The sequence below is a fragment of the Marmota marmota genome, unplaced genomic scaffold (genome assembly GCF_001458135.2).
Source record: "Marmota marmota marmota unplaced genomic scaffold, marMar, whole genome shotgun sequence".
In the NCBI taxonomy this organism is placed as follows: domain Eukaryota; kingdom Metazoa; phylum Chordata; class Mammalia; order Rodentia; family Sciuridae; genus Marmota; species Marmota marmota.
The window spans coordinates 68,604,131-68,619,844 of NW_025999842.1; the positions used below are offsets into that span (position 1 = coordinate 68,604,131).

Genomic DNA, 15,714 nt, shown 5'->3' on the forward strand with positions numbered 1-15,714 from the left:
ATGCCTAGTCTTTTGACTCCATAGTGGTTGTACTAACTTATAGTCTCACCAATGGTGTAAAAGCATTCCTTTTTTTCCACATCAGCATTTATTGTTATTTGTATTCCTGATGATTAATTTTATTATTGTTGTTGTTGGAATATCAGTGCCTGCATAGAGCATAATTTGATCAGTTTTACTCCTCGATACGTCCCTGTTCCCTCCCCTCCTCCTCCCCCTGCTCTTGTTCTGCTCTGTTGATTTTCTTTCTACTTTCACGATGTCTTTTTCTCTCCCCTTTCTCTTCCCTGCAACTAGCTTCCACATATGAGCCAAAATGTGCAGTAGTTCTCTGAGTCAAAAATATGGAACGCTTCATGAGTTTGCCTGTCATCCTTGTGCAGGGGCCATGCCAGTCTACTCCTGTGGTTCCAATATCAGTGTATGCGCTGCCGAGGCAAGCACGAACCAATAATTCTTTTAGGGAAACTCTGAAAATAGCCCAGAAAACTATTTAGACCACATTTCAATAATAACTTCATTATAATTGGCTTTTGTGATATTTGCAATATTATGATCTATTCAATTTTTCTGTCTTCTAAAACAAATAATATAACTATTTTATTGGATATTAAAAGCAGTATTTGAAGGCAAAAATTAATTTTTTACATTTGTGCTCTTGGACAATTGTCATTTCTTTTGGGTCCAAGGAAGCTAGGAGCTGGAGATACACTCTGTATTAAATTATTGAACTTTTAATCTTAGATGAGGGGCCTGAATTGAAAGTATCATCCTGCCATTGAATATATTCATTCATTTATTCATAGACTCTGAAGCTCCATATGCAAAAAGAAAACAAGGTCTTTGCCCTGGAGGAATCCCCAGTATTGTTGAAAAAGCAAACCTGTAGATGGACAGATGACTAGATGGAGGGGTTGGCTCTGGATGGAGGTGTGAGCAGCGTGCCCAGCAGGTCTATCGGGGAACATCCCGCCATGGAGAAGGCTGGATTAGGGAAGGCAAGCAGAGAAAGTTGTGCTTGACCAGGGACGGTCCTGCAGCTTGCTAGAAGTGAACTGCATTTACAGGGGCTACTCAAAGGCACAAAAGGAAACAAGGGCCTCTGCCCAGCTGACTGCAGTGGGAATCCGCAGCAGGAGGTAACTGGTTCAGACTACAAATATATACTCTCACCTTCTGAACTAACATCATCATGTTAAACAGGAGTGAAGTCAGGAAAAGTGGTTGGGAAAGGCTTCAGATTTTCTGTTTGGGGTCTACTACTCCTGTCATTTCCCAAAGTACCCAGTGGCTTCTCCCTCCCTCAGCCTTGATCAGAAATGACCCTGTGCTAGATGAAAAGGAAGATATCATTGTTTTACCTTACCTGTCTATATTTTAGTAGTCAGGACTTCTTCCTTCTGTATAGACCTATTCTATATGTAAAATTTTAGCTAGTTGTTATTTAGGGTATTAGAATAATGTATGGGTAAAGAAAACATCCCTTTGGAGCCAAACTTCCCTGAGTTTCCCTAGTCATATAACATGGGGCAGGTTTCTCGGCTGCACTGTGTCTCAGTTTGTGGAAGAGGGTTTGTAACAGCACACAGTAGTGCAACTCCCAAGAGGACTGACACGTGGTCAGCACTTAATACACGGTAGCTATTTTTTATCATTATTATTCTCTAGATAATAGAAAAGAAAATGTCAAGACTGCAGACTTTAGGAATGCCAGGCTCCTGAATACTTGCTGTCAGTGTTCTTCTTCAGAGTGCCCTAGAAAATGTATGGAAATGGAATGGGGGAGGGTATCTTTAGATTGAAAGTCATCTCTCTTTTTAGTATCTTTCCAAAAGCACACATCTTACAAGACATCAGGTGACAGTGTATTAGATGTGGCATAAAGCACCCCGAAACCAGAGTCTCTGTCGTTGTGTGTTATTTATTCAAAAACAGATGGCATTGTTGTGCATAAACAGGTAACACAGTATAGAGAAAAAAAGTCATTCCAGAAATAACTCAGCAGCAAGAACTGGATGGCATGTGAGCGGGGATGTTATTTGAGAGTGTTGCCACCCAGGTTTGTGGGCTTTTTCCCCTGCACTGGGGAAGGGAGAGGTGGGGACTGGTCTGTGGAGTTTAGTGCAGAGAGAGGCTGCCACTGCCCTCAAGGGTTCCGTGCCGGCCAGCTGCCTGCCAAGCACAGGGGCTGAGCTGGCTCCCCACCCCAGAGAACCTTGAAATGGATGTTGAATGCAGTAAGCTTTGCATGTGACCGACTCTGGCTAGCACTGTGGGACCCTCACATTGTTTCAGTGCAGTGCAGTTTGTCTTGCACAATGACATGCAGAGAACAGCAGGCTGTATGCATCCACACACTGTTTGAGATCCTTGTGTTGTCCTTGGGACCTCACAAGGTTATATAGGTGGGTCATAGATCAAAGAAAATGAGAGCCCAAAGGCTCCTGAGAGATACTGGAATGAAAAGTCGGGTGAGTGAAGAAGAGGGAATTTGAAAAACATGTTGAATGTGCTTCATTTTATAATACACAATGGAGCCTTTTCAGATGCTTTTGGTTGAGGGAAGACAGGTGGAATCTGGTGATGCTGTAGGGGATTGTAGGGGCTTAGATTGCTCAGAGGTGTGAGATGAGGCCCAGCTCTGCAAGGTTTACAGATAGTTCCTCATCTGTAAAGCAGGAGAGAAAAGACCAGCAATTTAGAACAGCACCAAATGACATCACAGTGTAATAACTCCTTGGAAGTCTGGGCAGGCTTGAATGCAGCTTTTATAGAGAAATGGTGCCATTTGTTGTATCACAAGAAACCACACTCCCAGTCCAGGGAATTGAAGATAAAACAGATTTTTTTATATTCCCTTCAATGAATGACTGAGAAAAAAATAGAGGCTTAGAGGGTTCTCAAATAAAAATACGGGACACACAGTTAAATTTGAATTTCAGATTAAAGAGTGAATAAATTTTAAACATGCCTGAAATTCATGCTTAACTGGCATCTTGAATTTTCTCTTTCATTTCTAATTGGAAACCTAGAATCACAGTAGTGCCAGGACACTGACTGTGGCTCAGGCTCATAGAAGATGCAGGCATGTACCAGGGGGCTTGGCCTCCATGGTCTCTTCTAGATACTCAGCGGTGATGGCTCACTCTCCTCCTTCTGCTCATCACCAGAATCACAGAGTGTTGATACAAGCATTTTAGTGGCATCATTGTAGAATAATAATAATAATTACTGTATTTTGAGTACTTGCTCTACTAGACCTATTATTACATAAATTGTTATATCCTCATGGGGAACAGGCATGGTTACTGCATTAAGCAGGACTAGGAACAGTCAACTTCAAGTTACACAGGTATTTTGAGCAAAAAATGGTTTAGACTTAGGGGTGTGTGACGGTGCAGCCTGAGTTCTTGACATCTACTCTGTATGGGTTGACCAGGACAGCTTGTAGTTGACTCTATAACAGAAGTTCATTGCGGGATTGTCTTATTTTTCTTTATATGATAAGTATTTTTCTTCGTATCCATGGATTATATGTCCAAATTCCATGCTCTATCATTTTCCCCTCAGATTTCAAGTTTGTTTTCTTTTGCCTAAAGTAATACTTTTTCTTGCTAATTAGTGTGCACTTCGGAACATGTAGGTGTCTTCTCAATTTTATGAATTTCAGCATGAATTAAGTGAATTCATATTAGGCATTACATTTAACAACCTGGAAAAGTATGCAAAATCCTATGTAGGTCTGACCTCAGGTACTCTGTTGATAATGTACCTGTTTTATCAAACTAATTATATCAAATTAAAGAATGAGAATCCTTTATTGAAAAATACATTACCGACCAAACTGTGTTTAAAACTATTTTTATTAGCTTTCAGCTCTCTGAGACACAACCATCTCCTCCATCTGATTTCATTTCTGCCATGTTCTTGGTGACAAAGATTTTAGTATGATGACAGTTGGTTGACTACAAATAGGATCTGTTTTTACTTGTGATCATGGATTTAAGTTTGGCAAGCTAAAGGAATGTCATGTTCTACTTGATGACATGACCAGTACCTACCCAGGAATTGTTCTAATTTAGAATATTTTTAGTTCTCTTAGCGATTGCTGCTTGGAGTTTGGCCTACTTGAATTTGTAAGAGACTCTATTATGAGAATTTAAAACCTGCCTGTACCCTGAGCAGCTTCCCTGTGTGGGCCCACCTCTCCCCAGGTTATTTTGTCTCTTCCACCAGGTGCAAAGCTCCTGAGAGCCACTGTGCACCCTGTGTCCTGCAAGGCTTGTCTTTGTCATATTGCTCTGTTTAAGCTGCACTTGACAGCTGCACGCGACAGTTGGGAAATTGCTTTCAAAGTCTGGCATTTGGGTTTCAGTAGCCAATTTAAATATATAAGAAACCTATGTCTACTTAAAAATTTTTTCTTGAAGGCATTTGCATTCAGTATCTTTTAAATAAGGAATAAAGTAAATGAAAATGACAACAGGGTCCAATTTTGTTAAGTGTCTTTTGGTAACGTTTTGGTAAGGGGCATGGGAAAGACTTGAATGCAATTCAATACAGCATTCCAACATAAAATCGATATAACTAGTAATAACTGTAAATTTGAAACCTCGTTTAGAAATTGAAGTTAAGATACATATTTGATACCATCCTTGGAGAACCCATTTATGTGTGAATTTTAAGTAAAATTATGTTAAGTAATAATAATAACAAACTGTTCATGGCAGAAATGATCAAGAGAGAGATTTTATGAATGAATGCCAGCAGAGCGAGTATAGGAATTCTACCACATGCATAGTAAGGGATTTTAGTCTTAGTGATTGAAACTCTTGTCAGAGTCAGAAGTATTTGCTCTTAATTTGCTAGACAATTTCTGTCCACTGATTATTGAATATGCCTTTATCAATCAGGGAATACAAAGTCACCTTTTTGAGTTTTATTATTGATCCCTGTGAGCTAATTTGGGGGGTATTACTGGTAGCAACTTTCCCTCTCTGGTGCTCTGCAAAATTCTTGACGGTGTCTCTCTCTCAATGAATATTTGTTGCATTAAAATTAAATAGCCTGGTTGAGGCCTCAACCATGTGCTCATCATGTCCATTATATTTAACAAAGAAATAAAAAGAAAAAAAAAAGATACTTTTTTAGTTTACCTTACATGTTCCCCTTACTGTTAAGGAATGTGGGGATAGAAAATTTGAGCTTCTGAAATATTTTGGTGGATAAATTCAGTTGTAAATATTTTTTCTTAAATACATGTATTTATATTCACCTTTTATACACCTATAACACAGGAACATATATATTTCCTTTTTTAAAATATTTATTTAGTTTTTAGTTGTAGTTGGACACAATACCTTTATTTACTTATTCAATTTTATGTGGTGCTGAGGATCAAACCCAGGGCTTCGCACATGCTAGGCGAGCACTCTACCGCTGAGCCACAACCTCAGCCCCTATATTTCCTTTTTATTATATGTTTTTATCAGTATCCTTTATATCACTTATCCATCTTTTGCTATTCTTCTGTTTTTCCAGAGCAAGTATGAATAGAATTCTCTGTAGTTTAAAATAGTATAATAATAAATATTCTCCCCAGAAGCCAGGACTTCTTGTGAGTAAAAGTTTTCTCTTAAAAGCAGGAGTTACAGTACAGGATAGCGTGGGCTTTGAACACCACCTTTCTCTCATAGATGTCATTAAACACCCCAACAGTAATCTGTATTCCGAGGCACCTGAGTTGCATCCTCTGCCCAGTGACCTATCAGTCACACTTTGGGATAACATCACCTTGGCATAGTTGTCTTGTTGTAGAATATTCTTCTAGTAAGGGAAATCCTACCTTCATCACTGAACTCAGTGAGAGAGATAAAAATAAAATTTGGGGGTATCATGGATTTTTCTAGAATTTATTCCCTAAAGTCAGAGTCGTACCTGAAGATGACAGTGACAGAAAGAATAGGCCCATGCAGTACAAATAGAAAAGCAGTTTGGAAAATCTATATCTACACAGAAGTTTTATGTAGTAGCTAAGAGTTTTGAGTCTAATTCTGGCTTTTTATCTATTACCTCAGCCTCAATAAGAGTGCTGTCGATTTTGTTTTAATATTTATTTTTTAGTTTTTGGTGGACACAACATCTTTATTTTATTTTTATGTGGTGCTGAGAATCGAACCCAGCACACCACGCATGCCAGACGAGCACGCTACCGCTTGAGCCACATCCCCAGCCCGTGGCTGTCAAATTTTTTATCTAAAATATTCAAGCACGGGGCTGGGGTTGTGGCTCAGTGGTAGAGCACTTGCCTAGCATGTGTGAGGCACTGGGTTCTATCCTCAGCACCACATAAAAATAAAGTAAAGGTATTGTGTCCATCTACAACTAAAAAAAAAATTAAAAATAAAATATTTAAGCTCAGAATCTTTCCCAATTACTGAGAAAGCTATACAGTTATGGGGGGGGGGCGTGTCTTGTAATTTAACTCCCTAACAAATACTTCCAATCAGTGCAATTGTTGTATCTTTAAGCAGTGTGGCAGTAGGACCCTTAGAGAGAGCCAGTCTCCTATCCTTAGGCCAGTACTATGTCTTTGTCACATTTAACTTTTCCTAAAAATTCCTCTAGTCTTATTTTAGGCCCAAGATGTATAGGTGAAATTCATTTTGATTAATCACCTGACTTAAAATTAGCAACACCATGCATCCCAGTTTGTCCCCAGTAGACCCCAGTTGATGCCTGTTGTCCAGTGTAATTACTTAACAGTGCCTGTTTTCACTCTGAAAGATGTTCTTCTGTGGACAAGAAATTGTGTATTCGAAATATTTTTTAAAATATTTTTTAATATTTTAGTTTTAGTTGGACACAATGCCTTTATTTTATTTTTATATGATGCTGAGAATTGAACCCAGCGCCGTGCACGGGCTAGGTGAGAGTTCTGCTGAGCCACAACCCCAGTCCCATCATATTTTTTTAACTAATGGAATCAGATGAATCAAATACATTGGTTACAAGTTGTACAACACCACATGAAATATGAGTGATTTAGAAAGGAGACAGGGAGTAGGCAAAATTTTTGCAGAAGTACATCCCTGTGCATGCAGGAAGGACTTGGGTTAACCTACCAACTCCACTGTGGAAGACAGGTAGAGCAGCTTTCTGCTTTACGTGAGGTAGCCAGTGCCTCAGATGGCTTTTAACCTTGAGCTAGATATTCATTTGAACAAGGCTGTTGAGGGCCTGCCAGGTAGCTGGTGCCATGGGGCACAATGGGGTACAATAGCAAACACCACAGATATGACCCTGTCACCACAGAGCTGATGAGAATTCTCCAGATTTGGCTGTCTGTCCAACCTATATAATCATTTTAAAGTTTCCCTTTCACTTTTTAAACCAAAGATGTAGGCTGTGTAACCACAGTCTGCAGAGCAAGTTTTATTCTTTCCAATTTCATATTCTTAAAATAATTCTTTTTTTTAAATGTATTTTTGAATAAACTTTAATTTATTATAAATCATTTTATAGAAGAATGTTCTTAACATGGGAAAAATTTTAGGTTCCACTTTTTTAAAACCAAGTCAATATTAAAATAATTCTTTATTGGGTCATTAAATCAGTGTGGTGTTTCCCTGCAAAGAAGCAGCTGTGGCAGTTGTGACATCAGATTAGTTACACACCATAGCACCTGATACCTGCTCTGCTGGTATTGGCACAGTGCCTTCAGAGGGACTGTGAGAGTGTCCATTAGGATGAACACTTAAGAACAAAGCAAACTGGGATTTGCTTCCAGAACCATTCAAAGAATCAGGTACTTACAAGGAAACCTAGCTTAATTAAAGTCACNGATCTTGCTAAGTTGCTCTAGGGCCTCTCTAAGTTGCTGAGGCTGGCTTTGAACTTGCAATCCTCCTACCTCAGCTTTCTGAACCCCTGGGATGCACCACTGTGCTTTGGAACAGGAGGCAAGTACCAGAGCCCTCTGTGCAGCCAGAGTGTCAAGACAAAATCTGCTTTGGGGCAGGCAGCAAGTGGGATTTTAAGTGCCAGGCCAAGTATCTCAGGTTGGGCAGGCTAGAAGGTCACAGCCCAAGGAATCAGTCAAGGTGATGTCAGGCAACCAGGCCCAGGGCCTTGTTAAGGGCATCAGGCCCTCTGAGTGGGGTGTGTGAGAGAATGGGTGGGAGCCTCCACTGTATGTAGTGGTCACAGGCAAGTGGCAGAGCTGAGCCAGTGGGGACAGCTTGCTCCTGGGCAGGAGGCAGGCAGGTGTCCCAACAGTGTGTGCACTGGGAAGTGAGCTCAGCTCCTGGCCCTGCTTTAAGAATTTTGTGCTGTTTGATTCTCTTGTCCAAATAATACAGATGAGGCTGACGAGGTGTCCTGGTAGAGCAAGACATGTGAGCATCTTAACCCAGTGACTGAACTGGCACCCGGGGTAGAGCTGACCGCCTCTCACAGCGAGTGCCAGCAGCTGGTGGTTTTACATTGTAAAATAAAAAGAAAATCCCTCACAAACAGAGCACAAGTCACAGGCCTCATATCTAACTATCCTGTCCAAATATGCCACTGCAAACAGCTGGGTTTGGCTTCAGGTACAACTGTAGTTTTGAAAAATTATGTAGAATATCCTATTTTTCAACACAGTAGGTAACAGACTTAATGCTTACTGTAGAAAATAAGTGATCTGTTTAATTTCCAACTTAATTTTTATGACTAGACACAACAAGAAATTCACATTTAACTCTGGAGGCTGAGGGTTTTTTCCCTTCAAGGGACCAGCTTCTCTTCTCTAATTCTAGGAATACGAGGGATGTGGCTGTGGCCTTCACTTTGAGTTGCTGCTATAGAACATTGAGTACCATTCTTTTTCCTCTCAACACCAAATGGTTTCCTGAATGTGCACTGCTTGATTGTCTTTTTCATTTGAAAATACTTTGAAGTTCTTCCAATGTTATTAAGAAAGTTTATTTTTTGTTGAATAAAAACAGTAGCAAGTCTGTTTTACTTGAAATTAAGTGCAAAGATTGTTCCATGTGAAACAGGCAGTATCCTGTCATGTGAGGAGCATGAGCCCTCGAGGTTGACCTGACTCAGATTCAGGGGAGTTATCAGTCATCTAAGCCCCACTCCTCTGGTCACATAGGAAGGCCAACGACTGTGCATTCCTCAGGGCTCTTGGGGATGGCAGGAGATGATGCCTGTGTACCTGCAGCGTCTGCTGTGTACCTGCACACTCACAACTGTCATTTTATTTTCATGTGATTTTGAAGGATCATGTATGCTATTGACTTAACTGTCATTTTAATAACATTATATGAACCTCTCTTCCCTCCCCCCAGGATGCTGGTCACAGTGTGTTCCTGTGACAGTCCAGGGCTCTTACCAGCCCACTAGCTAGCCCTGACTGCGGGGAGGACGGGAGGAAGAGAATCACTGTGAAGCCAGTGGACAGGAGGGACCTCGGCCCCCAGGGGAAAGCCATGGAATATTTGGGTGATAGGGAAAAGTGTACATTTGACCTGATCTATTAAGGAAAAGGGCTTTGTGTTTACTTTGAAAGATGAAATACACCCTTGCAAAAAAGTGATCTAAAAGATCACTGCTGACCCTCAGTAACTGTGTCTGGAAGTACTCTCTTTTCCCACTTAGGTCTCACATAGCTCTAGACTAAATTATTTGGGCGGATATTTCATTTTTCATTTTATGACAGCTTTATAGTGTGCATGTGTATATCGCATATACCCTATTTAAGGAGTGAAATGATTGCACTTGTGTATATTGGGGCTGTCTTTCATATATTAGATTTGACACTTATGCAGGATTTTAAATGAGAAATGGGTGTGGTTGTATTCTTATTTCTAAAATTTAGATATCTGTGGCTTTTAGTGACCATTGTTCCTCTTAGAGCAACAGAAGCAAAAACACTTGGCACAAGATGCTTATTTGAAAGTTCTGAACATTCTTTATGTTCCCCAAGGGAACATTCTACTCAAAATTACCACCCTTCATTATACTTAGCTAAAATACAAAATGAATTGTAAGTGCTCAGTTGGGTTGAAGTTCAGGTGTGGGTATATTTACATGTGCGTCTGAGCACACTTAATAAACTTATTCCTCCTTCCACCAGGAAAACACTGCCAGGACTGTGTTTATAGAGTGAGAGGTTTCCTTCTTTCCCTCCTTTTCTTTTCTTTCTCCCCTCCCCTCCCTCCCTTCCCTTTCCTTCTTAACATGGCATCCCTTCTAGAATGCAGAAACCAGAACCCAGTAGAGCAGGGAGCAGCTGGGGGGCAAAGGTTAGTGGGAGGACTACAGGAAAGAACTGGTTCAGTCAGTCCTGGAGTACCCACCAGGGGAGGTAGGACGCTGGGGTGAGTAAGAGCAGGTGAGAGATGAAGACCTGACAGTAAGGACTTACAGAGCGAGGGGAGTGAAGGGGCACAGGTTGGTTTAATGTCAGGGCAGTTTTCATCACCTTCTAGAGGGGATGAGCCATTGGGGAGAAGGCAGTGGGGGAGGGGCTGTGGGAACTCATTGCTCCGCCCACTTTCCACCTGGCAGCACTATAGTTATGATCTCTGTGGTTGGGGCAAGGTAGTGCTGTTTCATTTGTATCTGATAGTTTCAGTTGAAGTTGGGGAAGTAGTATTCTTATGTATCAGATGTCACATCCGGATTCTGGACTCTTAGAGTCAAAGGAGTATTGGAAAATTGGGGATCTAGTCCTGGCCCTGGCGAATGCTTAGACTGTTGCCACACCTGAGTCTCTTTCTCATACACAGGTGGCTTTAATATTTATCTTAAAAACATGAGAAGAAAAAGGGACCCTTGTTCTGTAGCAGTCCTGGCACATGCTCTGTAAATGCTGTCAGTCGCATCACCTAGGATGAGACCCACCAAGGTGTGAATGTAGCTAGTGTGAGCATCAGCAGGATGTAGGGACATTCCCCACAGCAGCCTGAAGTCATCCTAGGGTTTTCTAAATGCTAAGTACTTGGTGAGAATCCTTGGGCCTTGATTCCTTCAGCACACAGGTCTGTATCCATGCCTCTCAAGCATGGCAGCAGAGGCACTTAATTCTATTCAAATAGCAAAAACACATATCCCAGTCTGAGGTTCTCAAAAAAACAAAAGAAGCCAGTGCCCATTCTATAGTGGTATGAATGGTGACAGACAACAGCTTCAACATCAGCATAACAGGCACAAATGATTATAGTCTTTAATGATCCGTATTTGGCTTCAGCAGGATAGCATTTTAGCATCCAGTAATTATTAGGTGCCTCTGTATGACACTCTCCTGGTGTTCTAGTTGGCAAGAGGTTGAATGAGACATTAGCTTCGTATTCATAAAACTTAGAGTCTCGTGGAGGGGATAAATTATAAAACAAAAACTAAAAATGAAGTAGAAAATGTCAGAGTATAAGATTTTTTTAGCCACTTTTCCCAGTTTTCAAATGAAAACAAAATGCACAAGTACAGATTTTCAGATTTTCTACATTATTATTTGATATAATGGAGAAAAAGGAAGTGTCAAAACTATAAAGAATGAGCTCACATTGGTATCAACTTGGCCTCAGGCTTTGTTTATTTATTTGTTCACCCAGCAAATGAGTGGTCAGTGTTGCTGGATGCTAGAGAAATTCGGAGATCTTGCCCTCATTCGCCCTCTGAGTTTGGTGGTGACAGGACAGGAGGCATGGCAACTGGGTTTGTACAGGGAGCTGCCTGCGGCGGAGAGGGATCCTTGAGGAAGGTTAGTCTGTGACTTCTGAAGACCCTAGGGTGGATTTCATAGGAAGCTGGCTGTGAGGGTTGTGGACACAAGCCAAGAAAACTAAATGGACCTCTTTAGGAGGGTGAATCTTTCTCATGTCTTTGAGTCATGATTTTGTCTGGTCAAAAAACATGGGCAATTTTATAGTTTTGAGAAAGGGAATGAGGGAAATATAACATGATAGTGGGGTTTTAAATTTTTTGATAACCTTTTTAATTAGGCTTGGAAAGATTAAAGGCAAGTGCCCTATTAAAGTATCAGGATTAAGCTTTTCTAGAAAGACAGACAAAACATTTTCAAGCCACACTGTTTATTAACCCTAGACATGAAAGATTTATAAGAGGCAAAAAAAAAAAAAGAAAATTTGATAGTGTTTCACATAACTGAATCCCAGAAAATCTTGGCTCTTCTTCTAAAAATCTTGAAATAAACTGTTTTCTGGAACATTAATTGGAAGACAGCTTGCTATCACCAAATTGTTAGTCTGCAGTAGAAACTCAAAACTGCTAACAGATGCACCCTACAGATTTTTAAAACATGGAATCATTTTAGCCAGCTGCCAACCCATTGATCTATATAACTTTTAAAAATATGAAATATAGGGGCTGGGGTTGTAGTTCAAGGGTAGAGCACTCACCTAGCATGTGTGAGGCCTGGGTTCGATCCTCAGCACCACACAAAGATAAATAAGTAAATGTATTATGTCCATCTGCAACTAAAATTTTTTTAAATATGAAGTATACATATAAGTGTACATAACTGTTTAACTGACAGAAGTGTTTCTCTTTGTACTATATATCATAAACATCTGATTTTCAAATAGAGACTTGCCTTGAGTAGACTGAACCTATTTGAATTAACCTAGTAGTTTCTCCAAAAACAATGTAGATTAAATTCAGTTTTTTAAAAGTAGAGTTTAGGTGCCAGTCCCGACTCATTTAATTCCATAACCTTGGATAGGTCTCTTAGCTTGCCTAAGGATTTTCCACACTCCTTTAAAACCATATTTTTTCAAGGGTGTGCATTTGACATTCCTACAACATGCATAATCCATGATGTTAGAATATATTTAGGAAAAACTTTTCCCAAGTATTCAGTTTCATCAATGAAATGAAATTCACTAAGGCATCTGGGCTCAGGTCCACTTTATACCCATATATATATTAACCATAATTGTTCCCATGAGGAGTCGAACAGAGTCAGTAGTAAACAGAATGTGTTTGGGGTTCCAGTCCACATCGGCCAGTCTACTCAAAAGCCACAACTCTTTAGGGTTTTGTTTAAAATGGGAGCATGAGGGAGTAGGCATCACAGGCTTGGTAGTCTGGGGAGGTGGCGAGATGGAGACCAAGTTTATGCAGGCTTGCCCACAACTCCTCCACAATCCACCCTGCTAGATGCCTCTTTAAAAAACAAGCAAGTAGGGGCTGGGGATATAGCTAAGTTGGTAGAGTGTTTGCATCTCATGCACAAGGACCTGGGTTCAAGCCCAGCACCACCTTTAAAAATAAATAAATAAATAAGCAAGTGGCTAGGTGCAGTGGTGCATGCCTATAATCTCAGGTGCTGGAGAGGTTGAGACAGGAGGATCGTGAGTTCAAAGCCAGCCTCAGCAAAAACAAGGCAACTCAGTGAGACCCTGTCTCTAAAATAAAATACAAAATAAGGCTAGGGATGTGGCTCAGTGGTCGAATGCCCCTGAGTTCATCTCCAGAACCAAAAAAAGCAAGTGTCTCTCACCCATTTTTTTTAATTGGATTTTTTTTTTAAAAAATATATGTTTTTAGTTGTCAATGAATGTTTATTTATTTATATGCAGTGCTGAGAATCGAACTCAGTGCCTCACACATGTTATGCAGGTGCTCTAGCACTGAGCCACAACCCCAGCCCCTCTCTCACCCATTTTTATAATAAAATTCCAATCATGGCATTTCCATTTTGCAAACCTTTGTTTGCAATTTTTGTTTTGCAATCTTTATAATTTTTTAGAAACTTTTGCTAAATTTTGTAAGAATCTTATTTATTCCACTGCGTAGATAAAATTGGGTCTCAGGTTGTATATATTCTGTTTCTATTATTATGATCCTATTTTCTAAAATACACAAAACATGCATAGTGTTGAAAATTGTGTAAGATAGAGGTAAGTATGGATTAAATAACTTATAATCCTAAATCTGGACCTTTTTTTTTTCCTCTTTATTTCTAAAAATATAGAAATCTCTTTGCCATATAGAGAAAAACCATGCAGGTAGAAAACTGTAAGAGTCCCAGACAGGTTAGGTTACCTGAAGACCTGTGCACCATGGAGCTGCGTCCGTGCGGCAGTTTTGCCCCTTGCTCAGCCTATTGGCTCTGGCCACAGGCTCTTTCTCTTCAAGTCTCCGCAAAAGTTAGGTAATGATGCATCTGTGCAGGGCGCTGGCTGCAGTTCATCCACGCAGGACAGAGAGTGGAGTAAAGGGGTGGCCGTGAGTCCTACTGGGCCTGACCACTTGGGCCTGCAGGACTGCCTTACTGTGACATTTTGTGAAAGATATTCCAAAAGGTTTAGAGATGAATTTGACAGTTTCAACAAAGGGAAGCAGACATGAGAGGGAGGATAAACTCCACAGGATAACCCTGCGGGGTGCAAGTCACATGGCATGTGGTGCCGAGGAACAGATCAAGGCCTTGGGACCAATTCTGAAAAGACTCAGCAGAAGACGACTCTTAATTCAAGACGAGTGTAGAAGAGCTGTACAAAACTGTGGAAGGTGAACTGGAAGGCTAACAGTGGGCTGGAATGTGGCCCATGTAAAAAGGGGACTTTTTAGTATTGCTCAGAGCCAGAGAAGCGCAGCGGGAAAAGCAGCAAGCGGCCGTGGCCTGATGTTAATAGATGTGGGAGCCAGAGCTTTACGTCCAAGGGGGTCAGAGCCTAGGAGAGGTGCAGAGATGCCCAGAGGTCCTAGTTACACTGTTGCTGCTCGGGCTAGAGAAGCAGCCCTGGGAACTTGGGTTTCCAGATTGGCCCACAGCATGCTGCAGACAGGCACATGTGGTGAGCAGGGTGGGATTCTGATGCTTTGAAAATATTTTGACCTTTCAAGCAAAGAAAAAAGTAGTTTCCTAGAAGTGCAGGCCAGTGAACTTGTTGCTCCCAGCATGATGCCGAGAGGATTTAGTTAAAAAAAACTCGTCACTGTTAAGAACAGGTTCTCTGCCCTGGGGTCACTAAGGACAATTCCTGCCAGAAAAATAACCAGCTTTGAAAGAAGGTTATTTCATTGCGGATGAGAAAGATGTTGCAGATGCTAATGGTTCAGTAAGGAGGCGAGACAGTCGCTCAGTTTCTTTGCAACAAGGAGGGAGGAGCTGGTCTGCATGGCAGTGCAGCGTGGCTGGCTTGCTCCACTGGGCTAATGGCTTAGTGTGAGCCCCAGGGAGGAGGGCCGCCAGCAGGGTGCAGGCTCCTGATCTCAGATGCAGCCAGGGGGAGCCGGCCTACCCTATTCCTTTTCCAGCAGTGATGTCTGGGAAGCCCAAATCTCTGCCCTTTCATGTCACAAAGCATAAGTCCAGTCCCTCCGTTGTATTTCACTTATTTTTAAGCCACTGGCCTTACAACCCCTCAAATGCCCCCAGCCATTGCCTGAGAGTTGTGGGGCAGAGGTCAGAAGCCAGGGCTTGGGTCAGAGGAGGGAAGACAAGCCCAGTGGATGAAGATGGGTCCAGAGACAACAGGAAGGAAGCGAGGGAGGCCGGGGACCGCCCAGAACACAGGGCGAGGAGCCTGTTCCCCTGGGAGACAGAGCGTTTCAGGTGTCGTGGTTCATGAGGGTTCCCTCCATCCTCCATGAGCCCTTGCAGATGGTCACAGGCTTGTTTAAAGGGGCTGAAAAGGTACGTCAGACATGCCTTCTTCAACTTGTTTATTACTGATTTAAATGAGGAAATGGATG

At 41.4% G+C, this 15,714-nt stretch overlaps 1 non-coding gene across 1 annotated transcript; it reads right to left on the reverse strand.

Annotated features, from left to right (window-relative positions):
• Positions 1 to 338: 338 nt before the first annotated feature.
• LOC125616033 lies at positions 339 to 444 on the reverse strand. Its single transcript, XR_007346645.1, has one exon. It is a non-coding gene; the product is annotated as a U6 spliceosomal RNA (small nuclear RNA).
• Positions 445 to 15,714: the final 15,270 nt, after the last annotated feature.